We start from the raw sequence: 14,774 nt of genomic DNA, 5'->3' as shown, positions 1-14,774 counted from the left end.
CTTGTGCAGAAAACCCAGGCTTGAATCCCAGCACCCACATGGTGGCTAACACCCAAATAGAACTCCAGTTCTAAGGGATCTGGCTCCTTTTTCTGACCTCTGCAGGTATTTTGCAACACAGGCACACTTACATTCAGGCTAAACACTCATACACATTAAATAAATAAATAAAAAGTTAAAAAAATTGCTTCAAAGAGCAAGGTCAATTGGAAGATGATATCTGTTTTAAGAAAATATAAAAATTTTCATAAAATATGGGAAATAATGTGTGACACGTAATTAAATGTTGATAAGATAGAACACTTTCCTATTTAAGCAAAGTAAACTTTCAAGATGTATGTTGAACTTGAAGGAATGTTAATGTTTTGGTGGAAGATAAATTATTAAGAGTGAAAATATAGCAAGAGATGTGAAACAAAATTTTACTAAAAATGGCCTGCTCTGGGGCTGGAGAGATGGCTCAGCAATTAAGAACACTGACTGTGTTCTTAAGAAGACCTGGTTTGAATCCCAGCACCCACATAGCAGCTAACAACTGTCCATAACTCCAGTTCCAGGGGATGTAACAGCCTCTTCTGACCTCTGCGGGAATTGCACAACACAGGTGCACTTACCTACATGCAGGCAATACACACATACACATAAGATAAAAATAATAGTTTATTTTAAAGAGCCAGCTCTGTGCTGAACAGAACGCTGGGATCAGAGTACCTGTGCTTTGAAGCACATGCATCTGAACCTCAAGGTTTCACTCAAAGGACACTGAAGAACTAATAGTCAACATAAAGGGTCTTTAAATTTGCGGTGAACAGTATAGGGTAACAAAGGAATAATCTAGTCATTGGGCCCAGATTGCTTTATGTAACGCCACTGAGGAAGAGTGCATTTTTAACTTTTGCTGTACCTGCTTAGCTTTAAGTGGAGGTTTCCCTGAGAAGCTATTGGAAAGCATAAATAAAGAGAAAAAAACACATAAATTAATTCAGACCCTTAAGGAAAGACATAGATGGATTAGTTTAAATTAACCAACGTTTTTACCCATCAAGATTTATTGGAGGGAGGGTGTCAATGTGTTCCAGTTCCTTCAGGGAATATAGAGGAAAGGAAACTGTAAAATACCTCCCAGGAATAAAATCCTCCAGGCAAAGGTCTGTTTCTACAAATGTTATTTAATTGGAAAGAATTATATCAACTGTCCATACTCTGTTTCTAGCATATGGACCAACTACAGTAGTTATAGCAGATGTTATAAACCACTGAAATTGTTTATGCACTGTGATGCTACTTGCAGAATGTTTTGGCAACATGTGCTGTGTGTGGCCGCTTGAAAAAGTAACAAGAAAATTTGCTCCTTTTCTCCAGTTGATCACTCATTCAGCTTCACAAAACTATCCATGTGGAAGCAAATAATTGCTGCATTATCAAAATGTTTTCAGTATTGCACCATTATTTGTGAATGACAGCTTACAAAGGAAAGCCATCATTTTTTAACTCTTTTCTTCTGTCAGCTTTAGCAGGCAATAAGAGATTTTCCAGAATGCTACCTCCACGAAAACAGTTTTCAGCCTTGGAATAATCTCAAAGAACAGATCTGACATGTCCATATTTCCTTAATAGATGCTCTTTAAAGATTCCATGCTAGCACCTCCATAACTGTGGGGTTTAGACTATGTTCTTTAAGATTAATTCACTATGCTGTCCACAGCTGAATGTCCAGCAAGGACAAGTAGTGTAAACACATATGAAACTATATCTCAAGTTCATAACCTCACCAATAGTGGAAAACAGAATATGAAATATTAAAAGGGTAAAAATCAAGTATGAACTATGGAGTGTTGCTATTTATATGTTAACTTAGCATCACAATCAAACAGCAGAGAAACAACATTGTAGTCACTATTATCATTACTATTATTATTATTATTGACAATATTAGCTATGGGAATGAAGTATTCCAATCTTTGTTTAGTCAAATTCTAATTGTTATTCTGTTCATATGTCAGTTTTGAGTTGCGATTTGTTGCAATAGGAGTAGATCAATATTTGTAAGAACATCATTAATGCTCCTTTCCCAATGTGGGACTATAGTAACTTCAGTTAAAAGTGTCACCAAAAAAAAGGGCCGAAGTTTAAGAAATATTGAAAAATAGTTTTTTTTACAATTAAAATAATGATGGCTATAAATCAATAACACATTGTTATTTTTTTCAGTTCTTTAAGACAGAGTTTCACTGTGGCACCACCCAGCCTAGAACTTGTTGTTTAGACCAGGCTAACCGTTATCTCACAGAGATTCACCTTCCTCAGTTTCCTTAGTATGAGATTAATGGCATGTGCCAACATGTCTGACTTCCATTCTTTCTTTCTTCTTTGTTTTATTGAGCTTCTGTACATTTGATACAACAGTTCTTAATCAAATTTAGACCCCCTCCCCTACCCATGCACTCACCTCCCTGCTGGACCTCATGCATTCCACCATACATGCAAAGTCCTATCCAAACCAGCACTTGCACCCAGATGCACTTCTGTGCCAGCACAAAGTTGGTTGGTTCTATTGCTTGAGTCCTGAGGGTAAACACAGGGTCATGGCAGAAAATGGTGGAGCACAGAAGCTCACTCAAGAGAGAACGGAGTGAAAGCAGTTAGGGGAAAGATTTGGAATTCAGAGGCATGACTGCTGTGACTAACTGCCCCCACAGTGACTCCAACCAGACCAGAATGGCCAGTGTCTACCACCTCAGAATTGGATGAAAATATGAATAAACTGATGGATTAATCTGTTGATTAGTTTAGACCCTGTGTCCCATATTTTTAGAAAAATTATGAATCTGTAGCTATGAACATGTTATTGGTCACCAAGCTTTCAACATAAATCATTGTTTTTAAGATTTATTTTTACTTTAAGTGTATGATTATATGTATGTAAGCCATGTGTGTTCCTCTTGCCTGTAGAGGCCAGAAGAACATCAGATCCCCTTGAAGTGCAGTTACGAATGGCTCTGAGCAACCATGTTGAGTTCTGGGAACTGAACCTATGAGCACTGCAAGAGCAGTAAGTACTTAATATCTGAGCCTCTTTTCAGCTCCAACACATGGAATTTTGGGGAGCATTTCAGATCCAGAGAAACAGCTGTAAACAAAAGACAGAACATAAGGTAAGATATTATTAAAGTTCTGTTTATAATGGCTTAACATTTTCAATAAAGTAGATGTATACCACCAGAATAATGATTTAATACAGTATATAACACCACACACTAATTTAACTCTATAAGTAGTTATATATGCATTGACTGGATAAATGACCATATTCTTCATTAAGAGAAAAACGCAGAGCGTAAGGAAGTGTTTGTCACATTGATTTGTTCTGCATAAGACAAACAAAAAGCAATTTGCATTGTTATGTATATAGATAATTTATGAGGCTTTGTGTATCTCATTATGCCTGAGAAAACATAAGTTTCAAAATTGTATAAAACATATAGACTCTATTAAAAATGTACAAAGAATGAATCATCTAAGATTGTCTTATGCATACTATTTAGAGATGGATAAGGTGTTTTTCTTAAACAATTCATAGATTTATGATATTATGTTTATCACCAATCAAAAATACAGTGAAATCAAAACATCAAATCTGCACTTTGAACAGTGTTGAGGTCTTTGAGATGACTTAGTAGGTAAGTGAGCATGCCGCTAAGCCTGACAACTTGTTTGATGCCTGAGATTTCCTTGATGGAAGGAGAGAATCTACCCAAATATGTTGTCCTCTTATCTACACATGTGCACCAGGACACATGTGCAATTGTTTTTAAACACACACGCATACACATAAATAACAAATTCAATATGAAAGTGAAACTTTGCACAATGTATATATGTACTTAAAGAAAACATGTCCCATATTTATGTAATTTTTAATGCTTTTCTTGTCCTAGATAAAAACAAATTTAACTTTACAAAATGTCTCATACCTGATAAGATTAAATATAATGAAACATATAAATGATATTTTGTATGCACAGAGAATTATGGATATGTATTTGATAAGAGAATACAGGTGTATGAAGACAGGTATAAACTGAAAGTGTACATTTTCATCTTATACATTTTTGTTATACTTGATGAAACAATAACATCTATAATATTATATGAATAACTCATAAGCACTTATTGGCCAAAATGAATATTATATTCAGGGGATTTTGGATATCCTGCTCTTGGGCAGATCTATTCAAGCAGTCACAGCCACTGCAAGTTTATGTTTGTAAAGGCAGCCCTGAATGCTTTACCTGTTTTCTAGATAATTCTTATGCAACATCTCCAGTTGTAATTTTCATTAGTCAATTTGTTTCCCATTATCTTCATTCATTATCTTTAAGCAGTATAGAAGAGAAAATGTGATATATTTTCAGAAATTAGTAAATACCTCATATTTGACCTCTTTTTTAATACCCACATATATTATTGTATTATATACATATGTATATGTGGAGGACATTAAATGGGAAGCGAGAGAGTAAGGGGAGGTTTGAATAGGGGAGGGATCTAAATACTCTCAAAATATCTCCCATTAAAATTGCAAAAATTGAAGAAACAAGAAAGAAGTTAAGAATAGAAAATCATAAAAATTTGAGCTAAGCTTATATGACAAAAGTGCCTTCAGACTTGAAGAGCCAAAGATGCAAGGAATTTGCTTATTCTGGACAGTCATGCAGAAGCGTGAGTGGACAATGACAGACTGTGTTCTAGTGATCACAGAACAAGAACAGCATAGGAACTGGTAAGTCCTGCTGACCTTTGCCTTGGCTTCCTGGATGGATTTCTTTCTCCTGGTTATAGTAGACAGCATCTGTCATTCTCATGCCTTTGGAGAGCAAGGGTCGTAGTATAACCTTCTTAGTTTGTATTCCATGCTCCGTGCTGAAAGACGCAATAGAAAGTAAAGCTAGCTTTCCTGCTTTGCATTCTAATGACATTGTGCTTAAATTTTTTTAAGTTTATTCTGATTATGTTTTATTTAGTTACTTGGTTCTGCTAATTATAATTTCACCAAGTTTTTTAAAATTTCAGGAAACATTTCTGTATTAGACTTTGTGTCACTGCTGAGAAAAATCTGTTATGTAGTATGACACTTTCAGAGAGCTTAGTGTATGGATATTTGTCCCTTTGTGCTTGGGAAGAACATAGTATTAGATGGAGCTTGTGTAACAGATGCTGTTGTTGTTACCCACATCACAGATAGGAAGCAGAGAGCTGCTGTAACATGAAGGGATCTGGTCACCCTATATCCCTGAAACATGCCCCAGTTACCTACTTTGTCCCTTCAGTCCTCTTTTTCCACAGTTCCCCTTATTCCTACATAGGGTCATTCATTGGACCATTCATTGGGCCATAGCCCTCAGGATTTAATTAGTCGGAAGTATCATTTCAGAAGCGCACATACTTATGTTCTTCCAGTCTCCCACGCATTATTAAAGTTCAGTCAAGCTTAGTCATCACAATTGCTTCAAACGTTTTTCTTTCTCTGTTTCCCCAAGCACTGTTCCTTTCTTTATAAGCTCTAAATGCATGAACATAAAAGACTTTCAAAGATCTCCAGACTATATTAATTTCTTTCACTTCTAGGTATTAAACAACTTTGATTAACATAATCAAATTCACTTCCTCTTTTTTCTTCCAGTCTTAACGTTTTCATATGTCCATTGTGATTCTGAGTCTGAAGACCTCTATTTTTTAATTTGTAAAATGATATTAATTTAAATGTTGAGAAGCCTAAGTGGGTAGAGTGTTTACAGTGCAAGCATCCTCAGAATTTATATAAAGGTATAATCAGAAGCAAACACCCATAACCCCTGCATACATCTTCAATCCCAGGGCTCAACTACATGGGAGCTGGGTACAAGAGGATCCCCAGACATAGATCAACTAATGGAGTTCCGGATGGTGAACAACTGAAAGGTGGAAAGTAATTAGTAATATCTGAGGTTGTCCTCTCATGCTCCCACAAGTTCTGTGGTATCTTCACACACCTACTCTCTCTCACACCAACATGCACACACATATGCAAAACTCATACACACACAAAATTTATCTTAGCTATATTCTTTATTTTATATTTATTTTTAAAAAGTACTTTCCTTCCATTTTTTAAATGTACTTCCTTTCTCATGATGGAGCATATTTATAATAACTTTGTGGTGTTTGACTGAGAAGGCTAAAATATTTGAGTGCTTTGTCAGTTGAGGGTTTGTTGTAGAGGATATTTGGACCTCTAGGAGGTGTTGCCCTGGTGGAGGAAGCATGCCACTAGGGGCATGCCATTAGGAGAGTTCATAGTTTTATTCCATTCTCAGGTTTTCTATCTGCCTCCTCCTTGTGCTTAGAGATGTGAGTGCTCAACTTTCTGCTCCAGCCCCCTCTGTAGTCATGCGTTCCCCAAAGTCAGACATTTATCCCTCTGAAACCATAAGCCAAAAGCCTCTTGCTTCTATAAGTTGCCTTTGTCATGGTGTTTTGTTACAGCAAGAGAAAAGTACTTAATATAAACTGTGTTAAAATTTATTTTGGAATTTCTAACAGATGTATCATCTCAGAATTGCAAATGACAGCCTCACACCAATACACACACACTAACGTACAAATATTACAGACAAAAAATTATATTAGTTATATTTTGCATTTTATATTTATTAACTGAAAACAGCTTCTCTTTCAGTTTTTCAGTGCATTTTTTTTTCTTCTCATGGAGCATGTAACTATGTGGTGGTTTGATTAAGAAGTGTCATGGCTTGTTTCTCACTTTGAGAAGCACCCGTGTTTCAGGTTGCTCTGTTCTACGTATTTTGGGATTATATCATAGAAGAAAATAAACATTATGTTCTTTACAATCGGGATTTTAATATGGCCATCTAATGAATTTTATCTGTCTTCTTGTTTTAATGACCAATAAAAATTGCTAAATTTATAATCAAAGTTCGTTCTTGTCTTTGTTACCTTCCAAACTTTTTATGCTGCTTTGGATCTGCTCGATGATAGTGTCACTCTCCGTGTACCATAGGATCCAATTTTTAATGCTGTATGTACATACGCCTTGTGTGTGTATGTGTGTGTGTGTGTGTGTGTGTGTGTGTGTAAACTTAGATTTCTCTGACACATGAATACCTCAGGAACTTGTGTGAACTCACCAGAAGATAGGCTTGTTGCTTTTCTAAACTTTGTAGAATAGCCTCCCACTCACTGACCCACAGGCTACCTGTTTAATGTTGCTGTAGCTAAAACATGCTGATTATCTCAGAGATTTCAACAGCCATACTCCGCTGCATCATTAGAAAGAATTTCTGCCAGAACTGTATCCACTTGTACCTATAGATCTATGGCTAGAAACATATTCAGCAAAGATCTTGAGGAAACCAACTAAAATTAATGAGATTTTAATGTTAATACTGTGTATATTCTGTACTGTCTTCTTTTAACTTTTACAAAAACTTAATGAGAATTCCATACATGAATCTTCCAACACCTCCCATATCTCCTCATCACTTGTACTGTGTTCTGTATTGAACCAGTTTCCTTGTTTCCCATACTAAAAAATATTGAGTATGAGAGAATTTCATTAAAATTAAAAGTTCTGAAAGTAGGAAAAATAAAACATAACTTAAAATTGAATCACGTATTTATGAATTCATATGTTAGGTAGTGTTTGTTCTAGCTTTTGTCATTACTTCCTGAATATACATTATCGAGTATGTGTGGGAATAGAGATGCAAAGTACTTCTGCTGTTCATTGGGGCTCCAAACACATGCTATGAGGCATGGGCAATGTGGCTAACATGACTGAGAACTTGATTTTAAATACTATTTAATTCCAAAACTTCATGTTTAAGGTAACACTACTTCACAATCATAGTGTCTATTCTACTTAACATAGAGAAGTAGAATGAAGAATCATATTTCTGAGACCAGCTTCATTTTTAAATTTTTCCACCTTTTCACTAAAGTGAGTGAAGAAGGACCTGAGAAAAGGCTAATTACAAAGCACCGTCATAGAGACACCGAGTGAAATGGGGAACAGCGTCTTAAACAAAGAGTGAAGGAAAAGAAAAGATAACTCAAAATAATACAACTTTTAGCTTGAAGCCTTGTCCATTATTAACCTGACTACTTGATGATCAAAGCGGAATATTGTGATGAATTATAATCAGTTCAGGAAAATAAAAAGCCATGTATTATATTTGGATTAAATTTGTAAATTCATGTTCATTTTATTAATTTAAAGTCTTAATTAACAATGGCATGGAGAAAAATGGATTATGAAAATGTCAGCAAATGCTAAAAGTAACATGTAAATTCCTGGTTATAAAAGAGATAATCTCATACTCATAAGTATGTGTGTTATCAGCAAGTAAAATCACACATACTTATACTTAGGAAGATGGTTTACATCGTATTGAACAAATAGTGATCTAATTTACTGATGAAATCTGAGCAGGGAATACACCATCACGTTTTCTGGTGTTGTGTTCTTAGAGGAGTATAATATCATTTCCACAGTATTTCTTCCAAAGAAGAAACTTCTGAATTAAATGACAGGCAATTTTGAAAGAAATCAAGGTTAATCTACCATCTACTCTGCACTGTGGTCAAAATGAGGAAAAGACAGTTTTCAACTTAAAAGGTAAAGTAAATGAAAACCAAATGCCAGAACATAGTTGGAGAAATGGCTCAGTGGGTGAACTGCTCCCCACACAAGCATGAGGAATTGCAGTAGGCTCCACAGACTCCACTTAAAAGCCTGATATAGTGGCATAGGTCTGTAATCCTAGTTCTCTTAGGTGAGACAACAGGAGCACTGCAGAGGTGCATGGGGCCAGTGATCCTAGGTACAGGAGCAATGAGACCCCATTCCTCCAACAAGCTGGAAAAGAAACACAAGCCCTGAGGTTCTCCTTGACTTCCACATAGTGCTATTGCACAGGTTTGCAAGCACACACCCACACATACAACATAAAAGACTGCAATGCAAAATCTAAGATTGGGAAGAAATCATACTAATGTGGAAATCCATGATATGTGATGATAAACTGAGACTCAATATTCATATTTTGTGTTGAATTTCCCAAACATATTAATTGCACTATGATTAAAGGAGTATGTATTGCACTATTTAAAAATTAAATGGTGATATGTATCCACTCTCAAATAGTTTAAGAAAAATACTATCATAAAATATTTTTTGAAAAATTGCAAGTTTCTATAAATATTTCTCTGACTAATTCTTGTGACTTTTCTAAAATGTGAAATTATCTAAAACAGAAAGGTAAAATAATTGTTTTATAAATGAATGTGAAGAATATTAAACTTCCAAAGTAAAAAATGTCAGAAGATACAAGGCATGGAAAGACAATTATTGGTAGATTGAGTCTCTCATAAAATATGACGGCCAGTGTTAATAAGATACCAACTCGCTTCTACGGGACCTGTAATTCACACAAATCAATTCACACAAAGTCTAAATTACAGTGTGCAAAAATTTATGGACAATTGCATAAGAGTTTCCAATTCTTCATGAAACATACAAAAGATGCAGAATTATAAATATTTTATGAAAAATAAAAATAAAGTTGAAAAATTTCATGAGGTGATTTCAGATCTGTGAGACTTTTGCAAAGAAGAGATCAATAAATCAAAGGAAAAGAATAAAACACCTTCAGATCAGCATGCACATACATACTACATTATTTAGTACACCACTGTCAATGGAAATGAATATTGAAAAGTGTTTTCCTTTATCTCTTTAAAGGAATCACAGTTTTCATTATCCTAAGGAGTCTCTAGTGAGTACCAGGAAATATTCAGCCTTTTTAAATCAACTTCTTAGATTTAGTGTATGTAGCTAAGATTGTGCTTTGTCCTTTGATGCACTGATATTCTGTAAAACAGTGGGTAATATTTTAGTCTATGGTTGTATCATATGTCATTTATCCTCCCAATTATCCTTCCATTTATCCTTCCAACTTGTTGGCTCCCAAGTTTGGACAGTCATGAATCAAGTCACCACAAACCTATGTGGGCTTTTTTCATGTGGATATTGAATTGCCAGTTTGTTTTTTAAAATACCAAGGAATGAAATTACTGTATCTGATTATACTAAAAGCATAACAAGTATCTTTTAAAGTGGCTATATAATTTAAGTTACAATAGCAATAGACAAGACCTCCTTCTGCTCTGCATAAGCACTCAATTGCTGTGGGATTCCTATGGACTTTAGCTAATTATTAGGTTTCTCATGGTGTCTTATTATAGATTTAATATTCTTAACCATGAAGAAATTTTATAAGTGTCTTCATGTGTTTATTTGCCCTGTGGTCATCATGATTGAAGAGATTTCTGCTAAGGTTTTGTCCCTTCTTAAATGAGGTATTTTGTTTTCTCATTGTTGAATTTTAACTCTGACAAAGGTCTGTGGTATAGCCAGTGGTTACTGCGGAGGAAAGATAATTCAGTTGAGCACAGAGAATTTCTAGAGCAGTGCTACTCTATGCGATACTATAGTGCTAGATGTGTGTGTATTCTTGTCCAGACCTACAGAGCAGACAAAAGCGAGTGACTGCAATGTAAGTTGTGGGTTTAGACAGAGGATGTGTCCATATGGATTCCTCAAGTCAAAAGATAAAGTACTCTGGGTGCAGTGGCAAACACCTTGAATCCCAACATTCTGAGTCAGAGGAAGACAGATCTCTGTGAGACTGAGGTCATCCTGGTCTAAATAATGAGTTCCAGATCAGTTGGAGGCTGAAAGAGAGCATGTCTCAATAAACAAACAAATATAACAAAGAAACAAACAAAAAAACATCAAAAGATTCAGCACTCCAATGAGATGATGCCCAAGTGGGAGTTAGGGTTATATCACTATGATTTCCCAATTTTGCTATGGTCTTAAATTTTTTAGCGTCAAATTTATTTTAAAAAAGAAAATGGCTTGTATAATATGCATTTAATTAATGCTATCAATTTCATAAGTGGCAGATAATATATTTTTAATAAAAGCATTTTATCTCAAGTGATTGATAGTTTATTTCTCTAAGTATTATTTACACACCTTTTGTTAAGTCACCAAATTTTTATTTACTTCTGGTTAAACCAGGTCATGTTTAACATATATTAAAGTTCCATGAATGTCATTTTGTTTCCCAAATAACCATTCCATTGCTATTTCTCTCTTAATATCCAAAAATCTCTGCATAAGCAATAATCTGATTAATAAACACAAATAATTTAGCTATGAATTAGTAACTGGAATTCATATTCACACATGCAATTGTATTTCTGAGCATATTACTTGACTGTAACTTGCAATATTTGTATAGGTTTTTCTGAAGTTGTTTCACTAGATATTGATTTGCTCATCGTATACATAAAGAAGAAAAAACTGTTTGCACTCATGGTAACAGTAAGTCAATTTAATTGAAATTACAATGACTTTCTGATAGTAAAACTGAAGGCTAAAAGATCCGTTTTCTTTTATAAAAAATGTTGAAGACAGGCTGTTGAATCTAAACTGCATCCACATAAATCTTATAAATCCCAGCTGGCATTTCCATGAGAGTTTCTAGTGATTTGTGTCCAAGCTGATGTTGCCCTACACTTGCTTTGATTTGCAACTGAAATGCTTAGACATCTCTTATTACATGGCATTGATGTAGTTTTACTACCTCTAAGCACTTGACTTTCTAATAGACTTCCCTTATTGTAGGTAATCTAAATGGAAGAGGTAAGGAACATACAGAAACACAAACAAAATAGTGAAATTAAAGCTATTGCCAACTTCACTCTTTCTGGACTTCTGGAAATTAGGAAACACACAAAAGCATGAAAAATTAGTAAATTGAAATTTGATTAAAATCACATTCTGAGGAGATTTTGATTTTGTCAAATGCTATATGCTATTTCTACATATCCATCTCTGCTTCTCTGGGATGAAGCTGAGTTGATCATAGTGGATAATTTTTTGATGTGTTCCTATATTTAGTTTGCAATTATTTTACTGGGAATTTTTATATCTATCTTCATCTTTGAAATTGACCTGTAATTTTCCTTTGTTGTTTGGTTTTTGACTAATTTTTGTATCAGAGTAATGCCAGCTACCCCGTTCTTCCCCACAAAATACTTGAGGGAAATTGAGGGTGTTCATTTTCTATATTATAGAATAATTTGAGAAATATTTGTGTTAGTTCTTCTTTGAATGTAGGTCTGGTAGAATTTTATGCTAAATTCACAGGGTCCTGGAATCTTTTGATTTAGGAGAATTTAAATTACTACATTCAGTTCACTGGTTATTATGGTTCTGTTTAAATTATTTATGTCATCTTGAATCAGCTTTAATACGCCATACATATATATCTATAAACTTGTTCATTTCCTCTAGATTTTCCATTTTAGTGGAACATAGTTTTTTTTTAAATACATGCTTATGGCTTTCTGAACATTGTCAGTTTATGTTGTAATGTTTCCCTTTTCATCTTTGAGTTTAATAATTTGGATCTTTTTTTGGTTAATTTGGATAAATATTTTTCAATCTTGCTAATCTTCTCAAAGTACCAATTCTTCATTACATTGATTCTTTTTATTGTTTTCTTGATTTCTATTCCTTATTTTCGGTCTTGATATCATCTCTTCCAATCTCCCAGAACTTGAAGCTAAGACCCTATTTGCTGACATACGTCAGGCACAGGACTTGGAACAATGGACCTAGAATTGACCTGAAAGAAACTGCCCTAAAGGCTCTCATAGTTTTGGAAAACGCTGTGTAAGCCGCTAAGGGAGAACATCAGCCCATCAACCGATGATCCATCCCCATCTTTAAGGCCCAGTTACCACAGAAATGACCAGGAACACAAATTATATTGGGACAGTAGTAGCACTTTTATCTTGAGGGTAATCAAGAGCTGAACATAAAGTCCACTCAATGAGAGAGAATAATGTGTGGTACTGTAAACATAGTTATTCTAATCTTTTAAAATGGAGTTTGTTCTTAGTTTCCCAAGGCCTTTGGGTGCATTATTATGTGATTTTTATGAGACGTCTCTAATTTTTTGATGTAAGCTTTAGCTGTACAAACTTTCTTCTTAAAACTGTCTTCATTGTGCCCCATAGATTTTAGTAGGCTGTGTTTTCACTTTCATTCAATTCTAAGAATTTTTGAGATCTGCTGATTTTTTTTAACTTAAAAAACCTGTAACATCTTAAAATAACAGTAATATTTTCCCTCATAGACTTAGAATAGTATTAGAGCCTAGTTATTTAAAACACTGCAGTTAAGATCCAAATAACTTTCAAAAATTAGGTTTAATAATGTATAATTTAAGAAAAAATGCAATATATTTTTCCAGCAAATTGATAGAATTTTATCTTAGCAAATACATATTGCTGCCAAGAATCTAGTTAAAAAAGATAATCTCTCATATTGATGGAGTATAAAGGTATGCAATTTTTCTTGGAAAGGAAATTTGTCAATGTGTTTTAAGAATTAAAATTTTCATAAAACTAGATCTAATTATTCCATTTCTAATGGCACCCTTAATAAATAATCATAGTTATGCTTATATCTATGTAAGAAACTGTTCTTTAATTATTAGCCATAAGAATCTATTGGTGGTTATCTATGAGGAATAATGGTTAAGAATATGAACACACAATTTCCCTCATTTGTAGATCTTCACACCAAACCTTTATATGTGAGTACATATTCTCGACATAACTACCAAAGCCAGAGAAACAGGAAAGACATCATGGATATAAAAGAAAAGAGGAGCCTGAGAGAAGGAAATAGTATGAGACAGGTGTTACCAAGGGGTAATGGGTAAAATGGGGGTATTTAACTGGGAGGTGAAGAGGCAGGGTTATATAAGGAACCATGGGAGTAAAGGGAAAGAAGGCTCTCAAGAGAGGGGGTAACATGGAAAAGTTGAAGTCATTTCATTAGGGAGAGAAGAGCCAGGATTAGACAGGGAGAGAGAGAGAGAGAGAGGAGAGAGAGAGAGAAAGAGAGAGGGAAAGATCATGTTTAATTGCTGTGAAAAACTAGAGAGAAATGTATTAGTTCAACAATCTACTGAAAGACACATATTCAATAACTGTATGAGTGCGTGTATACATCTGAAGGCTGTATAAATAAACTGTTCCAGACAAGAGAAACTTTGCTTCAAGTTGTTGGTCAGGGTAGTCAAAGAGATTCCAAAATTATGCAAGCTATTGCCACAGCCTTTCATTGCCTCCCAGAATTTTAAGGTAAAACCCTACTGCTGAAGACAAGACATACTTTCAACATAAGACTTGGAAAAATGGATCTGGAACTGTTCTGGAGGCCACCTCCCTGAAGGCTAGCTCTCATAGCTTTAGAGAGTGCTTTGCCTGCTGCAACAGAGGAAAATCAATGCTCTAACCCCAGCTTTAAAGCCTAATAACCACAGTAATGACTGGCACATCAAATTATGTTGGCACAGTAGTGGCACTTTTTTTCTTAGGAACAATCAACAGCTACTTAATTGTACTTAAAGCTTGCTTAATGGGCAGGAACACGTGTAGCACTGTACACATGGCTGGAGAGGTTGTAGAACTTAGAGAAACTCCTAAGTCTGTCACATTCTTAGACGAATATAATTTCTTACTATATGCTAGATATGAATCCTTATATTTACAGACAAATATGTCAGTCACCACTCATCAAAGAACCTCTTTTGCAACAGACAAAGGCTATTACAGAGTTCCTTACT

The sequence above is a fragment of the Nannospalax galili genome, unplaced genomic scaffold (assembly GCF_000622305.1).
Source record: "Nannospalax galili isolate Female #2095 unplaced genomic scaffold, S.galili_v1.0 scaffold33, whole genome shotgun sequence".
NCBI classification, from domain to species: domain Eukaryota; kingdom Metazoa; phylum Chordata; class Mammalia; order Rodentia; family Spalacidae; genus Nannospalax; species Nannospalax galili.
The sequence above is the reverse complement of the archived record's forward strand: the minus strand, read 5'-3'. Positions refer to the sequence as shown.